Below are 19,154 nucleotides of genomic sequence, written 5' to 3'. Positions count from 1 at the left end.
CTCGTTTCAACTCCCCAACATAAAGCATCTTCAACCAAGGCAACTTTAGGAAGGGGGATATTTTCGATGAGTTTACAACGATAGTCTGGGATGATATGTTTGATTTTATTAGTATTCCACACTCCATTATCGATAATATGATTAACCCCCCAATGAGCCATGGAATTAGAGATAGGTTTGTCAATAAGCAAATAAATGGGTTTATCCCCCACCTAATGATGGAACCAAAGACAAATATCTTTCCCATTGCCTATTCTATAGGAAATACCCTTCAAAAGTAACTCTTTCCCTTTAAGAATGTCTTTCCAAAGAGGGGAATCATTAGCATTAGGGATACTATTAAGAACAGTAGAACGCTTAAAATATCTAGCCCTTAGAATTCTCACCCAAAGCTTATCCGGTTCATGAATGATTCTCCATCCAAGCTTAGCCATAAAAGCAAGGTTCCGATTCCTTAGATTCCGCATGCCAAGACCCCCTAATCCGGAGGGAAGACAAACCTTTTCCCAACTAGTCCTAGGAAGATAATGCGTTCTATCCACTTTATTCCAAAGAAACCTCCTACAACTTTTCTCAAGATCCTTAGTAATGGCACAAGGGAGCAAGGTGGTTTGCATGACATAAAGAGGGTAAGAATTCAGAACGGATTTAATTAAGGTACATCTTTCGGCCATATTAAGTAATTTAGCTTGCCATCCTTTAATTCTATTCTTGGTTTTGTTAAGGAGATCAATATAATTCGATTTTCTAAGTCTATTAGGGCTTATTTCAACTCCAAAATATTTCCCAAAAGCTGGGGCACCCTTAATGTTAGAGGCATCAAGAATAGCCCTTTTGAGGGATAGACACATTTTTGGAGGAAAAATAACCTTAGACTTACTAGGACTAATAAATAAACCCGATTTACTCCCAAAATCAAGAAGAACCTCCTTTATGACCCTCACATTATCCACCGAGGCCTTACCAAATAAGAACACATCATCGGCATAGAAAAGGTGCGAGATACTAACATCATTATCAATTTTAATAGTTTTCTAATTACCCTCCCCCACCCTTTGTTCAATCATTAAAGATAATCTTTCGACACATAGGACAAAAATATAGGAGGAGAGGGGGTCCCCTTGTCTAATCCCTCTAGAAGGAGTAAAACTATCCGTTATTTCACCATTCCATAAAATAGCAATGGACGGAGTAGTGATACAACTCATGATAAGATTGACAAGAGAAATAGGAAAACAATAACCAATAAGAGTATCCCTAATTAAATCCCATTCCAAACTATCATAGGCTTTAGAAATATGGATTTTAAAAGCCATAAGGTGTTTTTTACTCGATTTTTTTAAAAAATGAGCAATTTCCTTTATGACTAAAATATTCTCATCGATAGATCTTCCTTCTATGAAGCTAGACTGAATCGGATTAATAAGCTCACCAAGAAGAGGCTTAATTCTATTAGAAATGATTTTCGTGATCAATTTATAAATAGAATTACAAAGCCCTATAGGCCTAAAGTCATTCATAGTTTCCGGTTGCTCAATATTAGGAATTAGACAAATAAAGGACTCATTAACATAAGCCGGAATTTTTCCTTCCTTAAAACAACTAGAAACTAGATTAACAATAGAGTTCCCCACCACATCCCAATATTTTTGGAAGAATTTCGGTTGAATACCATCCGGACCCGGACTTTTCATAGGGTCCATCATATCCAATGCACTTTTAATTTCCATAGTAGTAACATCGCTTCAAAGATTATGTCATCATTTTTAACCACTGCATTAGGACTAAACAACAAGCTAGTAGAATGAGTGCAAATTCTAGACTTTAAAACATTAATAAAGTGATTCACACACATATTTTTAAGCAAAATTTGATCATGAACCCAATTTCCAAGCTCGTCTTTTAAACTAAGAATTTTACCCCTACAATTTTTAACTTTGGCTAAAATGTGGAAATAATTAGTGTTCCAATCCCCAAATTTTCTCCAATCCACCCCGGCCTTTTGTGTCCATTTTATCCTTTCCATTTTTAGGGTAAGTTTAAGCTCCCTTAAGAGAGATTTTTCTAAATTAATTAGGAAGGAAGAGTATCTAGTGGAGAGTATTTTTTGGATACCATGTATCCTGGCAATAATCCTGTTTTTATTTTGGATGTTTTCTTGAAAAACAAATTTGTTCCAGACCCTAACTTCATTAGTGAATCATTTTTTTGCTTCATTGAAATTATTACCAAAACCCCACGTTCGAGGAAAAAAGTTATCAAAATTAGGGTTTTCCAACCAAGCCTCCTTACATCTAAAAGGGTAATTATCATTGTGCAAAACAAAACTAGTATTAATTAAAATCGAACAACGATCAGAATACGGGCAAGATGATATACCTAAGTTTGAGGGTGCACTTTCATCCAATCCACATTTGCAAGAGCCCTATCGAGCCTTTCTCTAATTAGTTCCGTTCCTTCCCTTCCATTGTTCCAAGTGAAGGTAGGACCATTAAACCCGAGATCAATCATCCCCTCGGCATCATTTAATTCCGAGAAGTCCTTGCCTTGAGAGTTAGTCACCGGTCTTCCTCTCATCTTTTCCGATTGAGAAAGAACCTCATTCATATCTCCCATGAGGAGCCACGGAGGCACGGAGTACCAGCAGGGGGAGGATTATCCTTTAAACTGTTCCATAAAATTTTCTTATCTCTTGCGGCAGAGGGTGCATGACCTCCGGTAATGAGAACATCTGGGTCCGTAGGAGAAAGCTTGAAAAGAGAATGAAGAGCATAAGTAGAATCAGCTACTAAATCCAATAAGATAGCCGGCTTGCGCCAAAATAGCCAAATACCACCCCTAAGACCAACAACAGGAATTGTGCTAACATCTTCAAAACCAAGCCTTTTACAAAGCTTACGATCTAAATTATCAGTGGATTTTGTTTCCAAAAGAAATAAAATTTCCGGCTTATGCATACGCACAACTTCAACTGCATGTGGAGCAAAATCTTTACTAGAAGCACCCCTTACATTCCAGAGAATTGCTTTCATATTCACACACACATTGTGGAGAATTGGGGAAATCCCTCTATGTTGTTCCTGTTGATTGTTCTTGAATGGAAACAACATCACCCAATCCCTCCATTGGTCTAGTTTCTTCATCGCCCATATGTCCTCCATTGACAATGGCGTGGCTATCATTTGGATTTTCTGCATTAGATTCCCCGTACTCACATAATGTAGGTTCAATTCGAACCCTACTACCTCTTTCTTGGTTTCTAAAGCTATCACCCGATTCTTGCTCTCCATTAAATTTAGACACTGACTTATCAATTGCAAAGGGTAAGTTGGTGGATTTTTTGGAGGGGTTTTTAAAGGGATGAACAGATTTTCGTAATTTGGAAGTGCCGGATGTATGAATTGGCTCATTATAACTTGAATACCCACCTCTATGAGTTTTTAGTCTCTCGATAGGAATTGGATTCATTCTCATCAAAGGCCATAGGTATGGAGTTTGAAAGGTTGGGAAAAGGTGAAGAATTTGTGATGGCGGTGAGACTTGGGATAGAGTGGACGGGGTTGGAATTATTTGTGTTGGTCTCGGCGGCAAGATCGCCGGAAGCACAGCAGGTGAGCGAAGGCGGAACTGCCCAGGGTGGTACGGTGATAGGCAGAGAAGCTGTGAATTCCTGGGCGAATTCATTTGGTTGATTTAGGTTGTCGGTGGTCGAATTGGTGGGTTGGTCAGAGCAATCAATTCCTCGGGGTGTGTTTGATTTTCCATGGCTGCTAGGAAGATCAAGAGTAGAAGGAGTGGGAAGCGTAATGGATTTTTAAGATGGCGTGGGGGGATGAGAGGTGTTGACAAGGGATAAAGGGGGGGGGGGATTTGGATTGGGATTGGGCGAAGAAGATGAAGCGCCATTGGTGATTCCATTGTTCTTCTTTCACGGGACTGTGCTACCATTAACGGTGGTTTTTTCCAATCTCAATGTTTTTTCTGGGTTTGATTTTTGCCTAGTATTCTTTCCTTCCTTTGTATGTTCCCAATGGGTCACTTTTTGTATTTTTAATTACAGCCTCTTCCTGCTCTTCTACTGATAGCAAATCCCATTGAATATTTTTATTTTTTGTTTGGCGGCTGTTGGGTTCCCTAGGCTGCTTCCCTTAATGCTTTTCTATTGTAATTTTTCCTTTTGGATTTTTTTGCTCTTCTTGTATCTTCCCCTCCCTTTTATTTCTGTCATCTTTTTAAAAATATTTCTTTCTTGATACAGCCAAAACCCATGGGCCATAGGCTTCCTTTTCCTCTCTCTGTAAATCTAGGCTATGTTCTTTTCATTTTCCTTCTGCAACATATTAGCAATAGCTATAGCTTCGTGGTGCTTTGAACTTTCACCACCCAGCAATATTGTTGAAGTAGTATTTTCCAACATAGGCGTGCTACTAGGTTGCTCCCTGCTTCCCTTTTCTTGCTGAATTTGCTCTTCTTTTTTTAATTAGCATTGATCTTGGAGTGACCAACCCTTCCACATTCAAAACAAAGGGTGCGAATTTTTTCAAATTCAATTTTTTGCCAAGCTTTCCCTACCCAGACTCTAGTAAATAATGGCTTCTCAAGATCAATCTCAACGCATACTCTAGCGTATCGACACTTGCTAATTTTATCAGTGGATTAATATACTCTAATTGGATTCCCCACAATTTCTGCAATGCTAAACAGAGCCTCTTTGTCGTAGTATTCAACCGGAAGTTCGGGAAATCTAATCCAAACAGACATATTCTTGAAACTGTCGACTGACGAAGGTCTAACATTAGGCTTCCATTTTGCCATCATTAAGTAATGGTCAAAAATAAACCATGGTCCTCCAAACAAAGCTTTCTCAAGATCATCTTGAATCGAAAATCTGAACAAGAAAACTCCATTTTCCATCTCAATCACCTCCACCACTCCTCCTCTTAGATTCTACATTCGTTGCACCCTTTGTTGCATAAATTCAGCTCTAATTTTCACCCCAAGGCACTTCCCAATGAGTGTCACATGCCATGGCCTCCTCAATTCTTTGAGCTTTTCTTTCTGGAATTTTACAGCATGTGAATGGCCTGCCAGGTCATCCTCTTCATCCTCCCATTCCTGTGAGGCTATCACAATTCTCCTGGCTTCATTGAACCATTGAGATGATTTAAAGACTGCCTCTCTAAATGTTCCACCCAACTTCCCCTGTGAATTACTCACATTTTTGCTAATGCCTTCTACTCTTTCTGCTTGTACTCTGTGACTCTCATTTTCAAGCTGCTGACATTCTTGAGTAACTTCCATTTCAACAATCTCCTTAGACTGCTGAAGCATGGTATCGATCCCCTTTCCTAAATCTAACCTTACCACTGATCTATTCATTAGATCCACTTCCTGTGTGGATGCAATTTCCATATGTGAAGCTGACTCCATAACAATAGACTAACTCTAAAGGAACAGAGAAGAACGGAACGGAACTAAAAAAACAAAAAGACTAAACAGGGCTAACAAACAAATGCAAGAAATGCATTCGAAAATACACTGCTTGCTCCCCGCTAGAGAAAAGCTCCCGGAGCTCCAAACACAATAGGTGCCAGAGGTGTTCTCCGATGGCTAAAACTCTAGAGAGAGAAAGCTCCTAGCTTGCCCTATTCAAATGAGTTTAACCTATCTGAATGATTGCCGGTAAATTAGCCATTGATTAATCTTCTAGATCTCTGCCATCCTGGCTTGGGAATCCATGTTTATATAATGAATCTTGATTGCTATATTGATATTTTTTTTTTATTGATTTCTCTAATTGATATTGTTTTATTATTAATCTTGCAACTTGATCAATTGTTTGATTAATTATTGTTAATAAGAGTTTGAATCGAAAGATCTAACTTTTAGAGGCTTACCTACAATTAGCAATTCTGATTATGTTAGCGACCAAACTACATATGTTGAATTGAGAGCATTAAGACCCGACCTTAGGCTTAGCAATTGCTCTAGACAATTGATTGTTTGAATTGTTATTGATATTTGATAGATTTAGAACTATAAGCATGGTGAACCATAACATAGATTTTTTATTGATTGTTTTATTCCTATTTTAATTTAGACTACTTTTTTTATCTGAATTTCATGACATAGTTTAGTTTCACCATACCTTGAAAGCTAGATTTAACAGTCATCTCTCTGTGGATTCGACCCTACTTACCCTACTACATTGTTAGTTGGTTTTGTTAGGAATTGATTTTTGACAAGTGTACGACAACCTATCAGGGATGCAATAATATTATCAAATCGACACATAGTGAATTAATTAATTTAAATATTGCACACTTGTCTTAGACAAGTGGGAGATTGAAGGATCAAATTATGGAGATAATTAAGTTCGTCCATTTGGGTCGTCGTTATATAATAGCTAGAGGTACCAATGATCTTTGGGCAAGTAAAATAGGTTAAAGCTCAATTGGACGGATCCTATAAGGACACACAAAGGGCCTAGATCGAGCATTAGATGATGAGGCCCATGAGGACCTCATCCCCTAGGTAGCCGACCTATGGAGAAGTATGGAGAGCTTTGGGTTTCGGGCTTCGTAACCTAGTATAATTATAATAGGATTATAAATAGACTAAGTGCCAAGGGTTTGAACATGACATTCATGATTAGTAAGATCAAACCCTAATTAGCAAACATGAAACCAAGCCTCTCAAACTCTCTCTCTCGCTCTCTCTCCCTTTCTCACGACTCTCTCCTCCCTTCTCGGTGGCGGTGTGTTCGTGCAGTGGTCAGCTATCCATTTAAGGTGGTGATCGTGATTTCCTCTTCACTTGACCAATCTAGTATTTGTGGACGGCTTATTCGAATCTCGTGGACTAAGTAGAGAAGCAACGCTTGGGGCTCTATTCTCTCCCTGATTTGCCGATCGAATAGCTTCGTGGAATTTATGATTCAAAGGTATATTTATGTGTGTTGTGTATTATGCATGTGATCTTGGTGTATGTCCTTATGAATATGATTCATGAAATTCCGCTTATAGTACCTATAAACTCTTATACCCTTATATATAAGAAGTTAATTAAAAAGGAAAATATTAAGGCAAAATTAGCCTCAACACTCTGAACTATGGCTTGGGTGCACTCAACACCCTAAACTAAGCGGTAAAGCCAAAACACCCCGAAGTATTAGCTTGGGTGCACTTAGCACCATAAATGAAAATTTTCGGCCAAAAGTGGCCGGATTACGGTGAATTTTTTTTGATAAAAAAATGTTTTTTTTAATTATATTTTCTTATTATTTATTTATTTATTTATTTATTTATTATTATTATTATTATTATTATTATTATTATTATTATTATTATTATTATTATATCTCAAAAACAACCAAAGTCATACAACCTATAAAAAGTTAGTGGGTAGCCGAGATACAATTTGGGCCCCCACTTCTCTTTCGATAGCAAATCTAATCCTAGTTAATATATGAGAAGTAGCACGTGCCCCAATGTCTTGTGTTGTCGAGAATTTTTGAACCCGCTTCAACAATGCAACAACCTCCTTCTCTAATTCCCCAAGAGAAGAAAAGGAGAAGGGAATGAAACCATATCCAGTTGCCTGACATCGAGCTGCATACTTAACCCGCTTCCGATGAGCCGTATTTGTCATAACTCGCTCAGGAATGAAGTCAGATAGCCCTGACTGTGTCAAAGGAGAAGACCCTGTCAAATCAACACATACATCGCGACCACGATCCCAGGAATAAAGTAACACATCTGCATGTCTAAGGGCCTCGTTGTCCCCTCCAGACATTGATCGATGGAAAACGTAGGTCGTTATCTACCCTTCCCAAAGGTCAAACAAAATTTATAAACACTTAACCACCCTATACTAGTCAAGGGTCGAACCCAAAGGAATGGTGGGCTATTGTCAAGGGTCGAACCCAAAGGAATGGTGGGCTATTGTCAAGGGTCGAACCCAAAGGAATGGTGGGCTATTGTCTATTTCCTATAGTCAAGCTACTCCGAAATCTAATGATAGGGTGTAATCTCTATACTAGGACAAACACAACTATTAAGCTAGATGAAATCAAATGTATAAGGTTCTAGGGTTTGGGATCCACATGTAGTCATAATGAATTCAATCGATTAAGTCAAGCAATGTGAGGGAAGATCAATTTTGCAACCAATAGAGCATATCAAGCTATTCTCCTAGAGGTCTAACTAGCGTCAACTACGATAAACTCTAGCTAGGAAACATCATAAGACACCTCAATCGTGTAAATGCAAGCCACAAATCAATTGTCCGTATCAATGCAAACTTACAATGCAATCTAGTGTGAATAACTAGGGTGATCAAGCCTAAATCAAACACACACATGCACAAAATTGATTAACCAATTTAATCACATCATCAACTCAATCAATTTTCCCAAATTAACTTAAATTCATTACTCATACATTCTTCACCATTACCATAGCAATCAAACTACTCACAATCCATTAAGAACATCAAAATCAAAGCTAATCTAACCAACAAATTCATATTCATCAATTGAAATCAAACTAAATCAATCAAACTATTAACAAACTTGAACAATCAACAAAACAATTGAAATCAAACAAAAGATTGAATTAAAGTGAAAAGAATTCTTACAAACTTGATCAAAATCAAACCAAATGTAGCAATTTTCAATCATCAATCATCAAACCCAAAGTTTCTCTCTCTAAAAATCTAAAAACAAGAGTTTCTCTCTCTAACCAAAATTCAATTTAATTTAATTCTAATTCTTATTCTAATTCTTCTCTCTCTAAAAATAGAAGAAAAAGCTATATATGTAATACCCCGTATTTTTAATGTATTTTATAAATTACTTATTTATTTATTTATTTATAAAATATATTTTGGGTCAAACTATTTTAATTATTGGATTATTAATAAAGCAAGTATTTATATTTAGGCCAATAAGTATTTAATCAAAATGTAGCCCATCTTCATTATAAACCCAACCATCCTATTTTTATATTTGGGCCAACTCTTTTATCATCCAAGTTTATTATTTTTATGAAGCCCAAACCTACACTAATTACCCTACACTATATATATCTACTAGATCCCCAAAATTTCCCACACAAAAAGGTTAGTCTTATTTTCTTTCTTTTTCTCTCCTCTTTTCATTCTAGCTATTTTGATGATTTTATTTATGGGTTTTGGTTTAATTATTCAAAGTATGTTTGATTAGTATCATAATTATGTTTTGATGATTAAAGATTGTAAATTTTAAATAATAAAGTGTTTTATTTTCAGATTTCATAAAATTATAAGTTAGGGTTCTAAAATTATTAAAGACTTGATTTTTAGGGTTTTTATGAACAATTGATTTAGGGCTTTTATAGTAATGATGTTTTGAAATTTTGGTGATTATAACTACTAATTAGTTTGACTTAATTTCCAGATTATTTTGAACACATAAATTCGTGTTTTAATTTATAGATTTCCGTTCATTAATATTAATCCCGTTTTAATCCCGATCAGGTTCTAAACTCATCCGATTTTGACAAAAAAGTAGTGTTTTCCATGTGGAAACACCGTTTTAAGAAAGACTCACTACCTTTGGTAGTGAGTACCACCCTCTCGTGGCCAAATTCAGCCTCTAAGTATGATTTTCGGGCAGTTTTTGATTTTTAACGAAGTTTTTTTTAAATTTTATCCTTAAGTTTAAAGGGTAAGAGATAATTTAATTTTTCTATGGATAATTTAAGTATGAAAATATATTTTGATGAAGTTTTAAAGGGGTTTTTGATTAGTTTAAAATGCTGGAATTTTATTTAAAGTAGTATAATTGTGATTTTAATAAAAGGGTGTGATAACCTATTAAAAAGGAGTTTAATTAGGGCTTTTTAAATAATTTTCAGATTATTTTAAATAGTTTAAAGTGAGTTTAAGTTGCTGGAAATTGTGTATACAAGAGTAATTAATTTAGTATTATTGTCCCTTATTGTAGGAGACTTGATTCGGGAATTGTTGTAGTATTTTCGGCCACTTTATGGGCTTGATTGAGGTACGTTCGCGTACTTAGCATATTTGATGGTGTAGAATCATGTTAGGTTTGGTTTCAATCAATTACAAGTAGTATCATGCTAAGGTTCTTGTGTTGAATTGTGAACTATTGGTGTTGGTGATTGAATTGTGAAGCATGAATTATTTGTGATGATCTATGGATTGGAAAAATTATATTTTGGCATGATTATATGGACTACATATTTATTTAAGGCATGATAGGGAGCATGTTTAATCAAACTAATTGTTTAATTATGTTTGGATTATTGAAAAGGAATTTTATTATGGTTCATATAATTTTTATTAATGCTTTAAACATGAGGAAGGAGCTATATAAGTGTCTATGTACACAAGGAATAAATTGTATGTTGGTGCCTTTGTGCACTTAAGGTGTTTTTAACACCGAGGGATAGGATTGTTGGCGCTTTATGCGTTTAAGGTGTCTTTGACACTGAGGTAGAATTAAAAAGGGTTCAACATTAAATATTATGTGGTCACTAAATATTCAAGAATTAAATTGGTATGTTTGAATGGTTGAATTATTATTGATGATTGAATTGTTATGCTTTGAGAGTCATCACCAAGTCTAATAATATGTAAATAACGTAAAGTAAAAGAGATTACGCACCAAAACTCTTGGAACGTATATACCTTGAGTATGAACATATGGGGGGAGTTATGTGACTTTATATTTGATCATAACTTCTAATGGAGTACAGGACGCTGTACATTCCTTTTATTATTATTATTATTATTATTATTATTATTATTATTATTATTATTATTATTATTATTATTATTATTATTATTATTATTATTATTATTATTATTATTATTATTATTATTATTATTATTATTATTATTATTATTATTATTATTATGCACTGGAATTCCGCCACCAATGGATGTGGCATAGGTGATGCCGGCACGGTTAGCTCCCGTGTCAGTGGTCCTCAATTTATTGAGGCAGGTTTGGTTTAGTTGGAAACCCGTTCGATGCGTAATCAACGCTAAATAAATTATTTAGTGTCCAGTTAAAGAGTCTTGTTGTTTGTTGTGTGTGCTTGTAAACAGGTGCAATGAGGTAAGTATGTGTGATGCTAGGAGTTGCATGTTAGTGTGTTTAAATACGCTTATGTACTCAGATTTGCTGATTGTGTGTGTTGTTTGTGTCTGGCTATGTCTTTATCTTGGCCCTACGATGATCCATTTTAATGGAGAGTAGTGGGGGCAAGTGGAGATAATCTTTTCAGGTGTTGAAACATATTCATGACGGGGCATGAGTGAAGAGCGAATCATGCTAGTTTCGATTAGTTGAGATGTGGTTTATTGCATTCAAATATTATATTATATTATGTTATGCTTATGAGACTAACGCAAAGGTTTTCATAATTTAATTGGTTTTGATAAGGGCCTTCAATGGTTCCAAGTTGTAGGTTGATTTTATTTGACTTCGTTTGACTTTGGTTTTAATCTTTACTTTCGTTTGGTTGACTTTTAAGTTGACTCAATTTGAATGGTTTTGAGTTGAGCCTTCCGCTGTGTGTCTTTGATAATTGCCTTAGCCGTTTTCACGGTGGCAGTAATGTCTTAGATATTCCTAAATCGTATTTTTAAAAGAGTAAAGTGTGTATTTAAAGGAAAGGAATTTCTAGGGTGTTACAATATATAGTAAAACTAACTAGAGAGAAGTTAGTTAGATCGTCCAAAAGAAACCCCGGAAGGTGCGGCCGCACAAGGGAGAAGAGTGGGCGCGAGAAAAAGGGTACGGGGCAGGGTGCGCGGCCGCACCTCCCCCGTGCGCGCCCGCACATGGCTACAGGGCACCTTTCCCCTTCTTCGTCCTAGTGCCTATTTTGACCGTCCGATCGGGTTGATTAAGGTCTAGCACTATATCCTGGTGATCACCGGCCGGCTGGGCCCTTAACTCTTCTGGTCGGCCGACGGTCATTAAATGTTATGCATGCTCTTTCATGGTCGCCTTTCTCTTTTAGCCGACCTGGTATGCTTGGAGTTAGGGATGGCAATTCAATCCGAGTTCGATTCGAATCCGATCCGATCCGAAGAAAAAAATCCGATCCGAATCCGTTTAATTTGAGTCCGAATCCGAATCCGAAAAAATAGGTCCGAATCCGAATAGGAGGTGGATCGGACTTAGACCCTGTACAGAGTCCGACCGAGTCCGACCCGAATCCGAGTCCGAATCCGATTCCGATCCGAAAACATGCCAAATTTGGGAATCTGCAGGATGTTTGCAACATATATTACATAAAGTTATCAATTTAGTTAATCTAGCCCAACTTGACTACTTTATGGCCCAACTTCCTTAATTCAATTACTTAAAAAATAAAAAGAAAAAAAAATAAAACTAGTAAAAACTAAAAGGACAGTGAACAAAAACCCTAACTCTTCAGTCTTCACCTTCATTCTATTGCACATCCACCATATTCAAAGGAAAAACACCTTAAACACACAAACCAACGCCGCCCACCACTCCACCAGCGAGACGACACTGCTGCTGGCGTTCCAGATCTCTGGTGTCCTGTTCGACCACCTTCCCGACGATTTGACGAAGGTATTATCTTTCACTAAGTGTCTGATTTTCGTGATTTTTGTTTTGTTTTTTAATTTTTGTTTTGTTTTTTTTTTTTTTTTTTTTTTTTCAGTTAGCAATATGTCATTACACATTAGTATCCTAGATTCCTAGTTGCTACTTTAAACTATTAAACTATAAATCTATAATTAGTGTTCTACACTTCTAGCTTCTACAGACCTACGGTTTTAATTTTGTTTCAAATTTGTTTGATTTTTCTTGTTTTTTTTTTCTTTTTAGTTTGAGTTTCCTGATTTAGTATGTTAGACTTGTTAGCTATGTGATTTCTAGTCTGCTTCATTTTTTGTTTTGTTATGTTTATTATTATTATTTTGTTTTCAATTTCTGAGTTATTTTATTATACTCTGATTTTTTTGTTTTCATTTGATAAATTTTGAATTTGCTTATTTTTGCATAAATTTGCTTATTTTGACTAAGATTAATTATTATTGATGTTTAGGCTTGAACCATATTGAATCTTCAACATAAATGGCTCCTCCTACAAAACAAACAAGAGGTAGTATCTATATATATACTTTTTCATATATTATATTTATGCATAAATTTTGGTTAGTGTCATTTTATAAAATCATGATTAATTTTTAATATTACAATTGTATAGATATGGAAACCGGTGAGGCATCTTCTAGTCCGGATGATTGTGAAGAGGTTAATGGCCAACCAACTCATACTAAGACTACTAAGAAGCAAATCAATGATTCAAATACATCACATGTAAATGACAATGATGATGGAAATGAAATTGATGATGAAATTGAAGATGAGGGTGTGATAACGGGTAGTAGTGGAAGAAAGTTGACTTCGGCGGTGTGGAAATTTTATGATAGGAAATTGGTTAATGGAGTATGGAGAGCCTTTTGTAAAGGTTGTAAAGGAAATTTTGTGGGTAAGAGCTCAAGTGGCACTACACACTTGAGAGAACATACCAAAAGATGTATGAAAGTCAAGAAAACAATAGATATGAGACAACAATTGTTGCTAGCTAGTGCAAGTAGGAGTGGAAGTCCTACTATGACAATTGGAAAATTCAAATTCAACCAACAAGTTTCAAGAAATGAGTTGGTGAACATGATTCTTATGCATGAGTATCCACTTTCTGTTGTTGATCGAGCATGAGGGTTTTAGAAGATATACACATAGTTTGAACCCCGAATTTCATATCATTTCAAGGAATACCGTAAAATCCGACATTCTAAAGGATTACAAGGAAGAGAAGTCTTGATTGATGAAGTTGTTGGGAGCAAATGAAAGTAAAGTCGCCATCACTACGGATATGTGGACTTGTAATAATCAAAGAAAAGGCTATATGGCCGTGACGGCACATTTTAATGATGATGATTGGATCTTGCAAAATCGTCTCATAAGGTAATTATATTACTTTATCAAATAATTGATTATTATTATGAAATTTTATATTATGATCTTTTTATTCATGTGAGAATGTATATACATAATAGTTTAGATTGCTAATCACATATAATTATTAATTATTGTTAGGTTCATGTATGTTCCATGCCCACACAACAAAGATACAATTAGTAAGGCATTAGTTGCATGTTTGAAGAGCTTTAATTTGGATGAAAAAGTTTCAACTATTACCGTTGATAATTGCACAACCAATGATGCGGTTATGGATGTGTTGCGTGAAAAACTTGCTCCTAGTAAGCTTATTTTGGGTGGTACCTATTTGCATATGAGATGTTGTGCACATATTTTAAATCTAGTTGTCAATGATGGATTGATTATTATTGGTGATGCAATTGAGAGAGTTCGTGGTGTTGTTGCCTTTTGTACTTCTACACCAAAGAGATATGAAAAGTTTGAAGATGCTTGCAATTATGTGAAAATTCCTATAACTAAAAAATTGATTTTGGATTGTAAGACTAAGTGGAATTCATGTTTTGAAATGTTACAAGTTGCTCTCTTATATAAAGATGCTTTTGTTAGGTTGTTTTCAAAAGTTGGAAAAAGAGGAAAAGATAAGTTTATGTTGCCTAGTTTAGATGAGTGAAAAATGGCTAGTGAAATTTGTGAAAAATTGGCCTTATTTAGTAGGACAAGTGATGCTTTTTCGGGGAAAAACTATCCTACCTTAAACTTGTATTTTGAAAAAGTTTGTGAAATTAAACTTGCATTGAGAAAATGGTTGTGTTGTGGTAATAAAGTAATAGAGATGATGGCTTCAAAAATGATCTCCAAGTTTGACAAGTATTGGGAGGTTATTAATATGATATTATCCGTGGCATCGGTTTTGGATCCAAGAAGGAAAATGGAATGTGTGTCTCTTTATTTTAATGCCCTTTATGGTGATAGTGGTGATGATGAATGTGAGAAGGTTAAACGATTCTTACTTGATTTAGCTCTTGATTATGAATATGATGTGTATTATAAAGAGTCGTCTTCGGTGGCACCTTCTTGCATTCCTAATGACAAAGGTAAGAGACCCATGACCGACTTGGATGATGTGGAGGGATTATGGGCAAAACATGTATCAACTCAACTAACAAAGAAATGTCGCAAGTGTGAGGTGGAGGCATACTTAGAGGAGGATAGGATAGTTGTTGATGATAACAAGTTTAATCTTCTAGCTTGGTGGAATGCCGAAACAAGTAAGTATCCTACCCTCTCTAGAATTGCTAGGGATATTCTTGCGGTGCCCATTTCTACCGTTGCTTCGAAGAGTGCTTTTAGTGCCGGTGGTAGAGTAGTTAGTCCCCATCGTAGTAGACTACACCAAGACACCGTGGAAGCTTTAATGTGCCTTCAAAGTTGGAGATATCCTCAATTTAAAGGTAACTAATGTAATATATTAAAACTATTAATTGTCTTATGCATTATTTTATTTATTTTAATGCATTTACACTCATTAGTAGGTATTACAAGTGGTGGCAATTGTCAATTTGCATCGGTCTTTGAAAATGAAGATGTGGATGTTAGTGAAGTGCTCCCATAGTAAGTTTCTTATTATATTTATTTCACCACTAATTTTTATTTAGTTAAACACATGTTTATATTTTCTCTTAAAATTCATATTATTTTTGGATGGTGCACAAGCTTTTCACTTACTTTTAATTTTCCATGTCTAATTTAGTTTTTGCTTTTTGATTTTTTTTGGTGTAGGATATCGTTAGACTTCATGTTGGGAAAGCTCTTCTTGTCAAGTTGTGTTTGTATTTTGAATACAAACATTGTTATTGTAATTTGAGTCATTAAGGACTTAAGGTGGCATTGTTGAAAGACTAATTAGAAGTTACTTTATATTGTTGTATGATGATATTTTTATAATTTGGGACAATTATTTTCTTGTTTTTAGCAAACTTTTATCATGTAACTTAATTCTTATTTATGTTATGTTTGGACTTTATGCATGTTTTTTTTTAAAGCTTTATGCACTAATAATCCAATATGATTTAGGAAATAAAGTTTATTAGGGATAATACAAAAATTTATAGGTATTTTTAACAATTAAAAAAAAAAATGTATTCGGATCCAATCGGAGGTCCGAACATATGGATCGAATTCGGACCCGGAAAATTTGATTCGGATCGGATTCGGAGTCGGAGTTTCCGGATCCGGATTCGGATTCGGTTTCGGATCCAACTCCAAGGTCCGTTTAGTTCACGGATCGGATTCGGACTTAGGTGCATCCGACCCGAATCCGATCCGTTGCCATTCCTACTTGGAGTGACTCTTCATCTGAGTTTGGCTCGGACGACTTTGCTCGTCCACGAATAGTTGTCTTTACAGCCAATTAGTTACATTATTTTACCATTTTCTGATTTCCTTGGACCGAGCCAATCTGTCCATCCGACCTTTCAAACTTTAATAGCATCAGATGAGGTACAATGACCGCCTTGTTGCGGTTAGAGTAGGGCGGCCGAGTATGACATTGTAGCATGTAAGCTCTTTGAACACTAGAAAGCGGACAACCATGTCCCTTCCTGCCCCTTTTTGCCCTAGCTGGACAGGCAAATCAATTTGTCCGACTGGGTGAATAACCGTCCCACCAAACCCAACCAGCGGGTGGGAGACATCTTTTAAAGCATCTTCTGGGAACTTTAGATTTTTCAAACAGGCCAAGCATATGATGTCGGACAAACTGCCCGTATCTATCAGTATTCGGTTGACCTTCAGGTTGGCTATCTTCAAAATGAATACCATAGGGTCATTGTGCAAGGCCTTGACCTCTCCTTGGTCGGCCTCACTCACTGTTACCTCTAGGAAAGGCTCCACCTTAACCCCCTCGGCTTGCATTACTTTTCCTATATTCCATGTGTCCTGTTTGATTCCCTTCATGGTAGGGTTGTTTGCGGCAAAGCCGTCTGATATGACAGCCACAAAACCAGAATCTGTGTTGTTTCCATCATCTTTTTCCTTTTCATTATGTTTTTTCTTCTCAAACTTGTTGTTTGTCCGAGTGTATGTGAACTTGGACTACATAATGTACGAATTGAGCAAGCCCTTCTCAGCCAACTTGTCTAGCAACCTCTTCAAATTGTTGCACTCATTTGTATCGTGCCCCACCGTCCTTGTGGTAATGGCAATACTTGTTCTTGTTTATATATTGGACCGAGCCTTTTAACAGCGTGGGCTTCTCAAATTCGAACTTATCCTTGATGTCCATCAAAATTGAATAACAATCCTTGTTAAACTCATACTGGGGTTGGTACGTCTTAAGCTTCTTTGACTTGGTCTCCAAGCAGTCCAATACCCAGACTTCCTTTCTTTTGTTCTTTCCCTCTTTCTTTTTCCCGGCTAAGTCTTATTGAGAAGGTTGTTTCTTCTCAGCCCCCTTGGCCGGTACTTCATCTTTGTGAGTGAACAGAAGTTTGCCGCGTCAATCACTAGTAGAAAAAAGTAAATGGGAAGCGGTTATTGAATTCCGCTTCCAAAAATCCATAAAAACCCGCAAAAATAAAAAAAAAAAAAAAAAAAAAAAAAAAAAAAAAAAAAAACAAAACTGAAACATATAAATGGCAAGCGGTTTTGGGTTGAACCGCTTGCCATTATATATAATGGCAAGCGGTTCAACCCAAAACCGCTTGCCATTATATATAATGGCAAGCGGTAATCCTAAAAAATCCCTACTTATCTCCTTCCCCTTAATTTCCCCATTCTCTCTTTACTCTCATTTTAGCTGCTCTCTCTCTCCTCTTCCATATCTCCCGTTCTCCCTCTCTCTCCTCTTCTCTTCCCTTTCATCTTCGATCTCCTTCTCCCTTCTCTGTCCTTTTCTCCTCTCCTCTCTTCTTTCACTTTCTCTTTTTCTTTGTTCTTTCTCATCTACACGGATAGCCTTCGATTTCCTTCAATTTCTTTCGATCTCCTCAGATTTCCAGCACGCTCCAATACTCAGGTTGAATTTGACATGTATTTCTAGGGTTTTAATTTCAAAAACAAACTACAGGTTTTTCATGTCAAATTGGACTATGAAAACTCTAGATCTAGAGTTTTCATGGTCGAATTTGACCTTTAAAACCCAAATTCAAGCTAATTTCGGGATTTTGGTGGAATTCAAGGTATGTTCATTTTGTTCTTTCTTTATTTTTTTTTTATTGAGATTTTTTTCAAATTTTTATGGTGATCTGATGTGCGGTTGTTTCAGGCAGATCTGGTTTGGGTAGGGGTTTTTGTGGGGGTCGAGATGGGTGAGGTGATATTTCTTCAATTTTCTGATTGATTTCATGTATTATTACTCCGGATTTGATTTGAATTTTATAACTTATAATTGAAAATGTACCCTCTGATTAATTTTTTTTTTCATTTTATTTGGAGTTTTATGTTTTTTTTTTGTTTGGTCTTGGTGAATCTGGTGATACGTAAAGGGGGCTGAAGGCGCAAGGCTGGGGTGCGCGTGGCTAAGGGTTGGTGTTTGGTGGTGCTCGTGGCTTAAGGTTGGTGGTGCGCGTGGCTTAGGGCTGGTGGCTGGTGGTGGGGCGTGGAAGGGGTCTAGTGGTTGCACAAGAGCAGCAATAACTTAAATTAGAATGTAATTTTTTTTTTTATTTATGAAAGTGTAATATTAAAACAAGTGATTAATGAAAATATTTATGTTTATATATATTTAAAGTGTTTGTATATCAATTTAAGTGAAAAAAAACAAAAAAAAAAAAATTTTAAATTTTTTTTAGCCATAATGGGCAGCGGTTTGGCGCCAAAACCGCTGCCCTTTCACTACAAATGGCAAGCGGTTCTGAACCGCTTGCCATTTAAAAGGCCATTGGCAAGCCCCCCCAAAAGCATGCGGTTCAAAACCGCTTGCCATTAGGGGGGTTGAACCCCTTGCCATTTAGCATTTTCTACTAGTGAATATAGGCCTCGGCTTCCCGCAGAACGCCTGCGTATGTCCGAACCTTTTTCCAGACCAAGTCAAATTTGAAACCATTGTGCCTTAATCCCCACAGAAATTCTGAATAGGCCATTTCATCCGGCAGATTATGAATTTGGGCTTTTTCTTGATTAAATCTCTGGACGTGCTAACGCAAACATTCATTCTTCC

The sequence above is a fragment of the Chenopodium album genome, chromosome 23, assembly GCF_948465745.1.
Source record: "Chenopodium album chromosome 23, dcCheAlbu1.1, whole genome shotgun sequence".
Lineage (NCBI taxonomy): Eukaryota > Viridiplantae > Streptophyta > Magnoliopsida > Caryophyllales > Amaranthaceae > Chenopodium > Chenopodium album.
The sequence above is the reverse complement of the archived record's forward strand: the minus strand, read 5'-3'. Positions refer to the sequence as shown.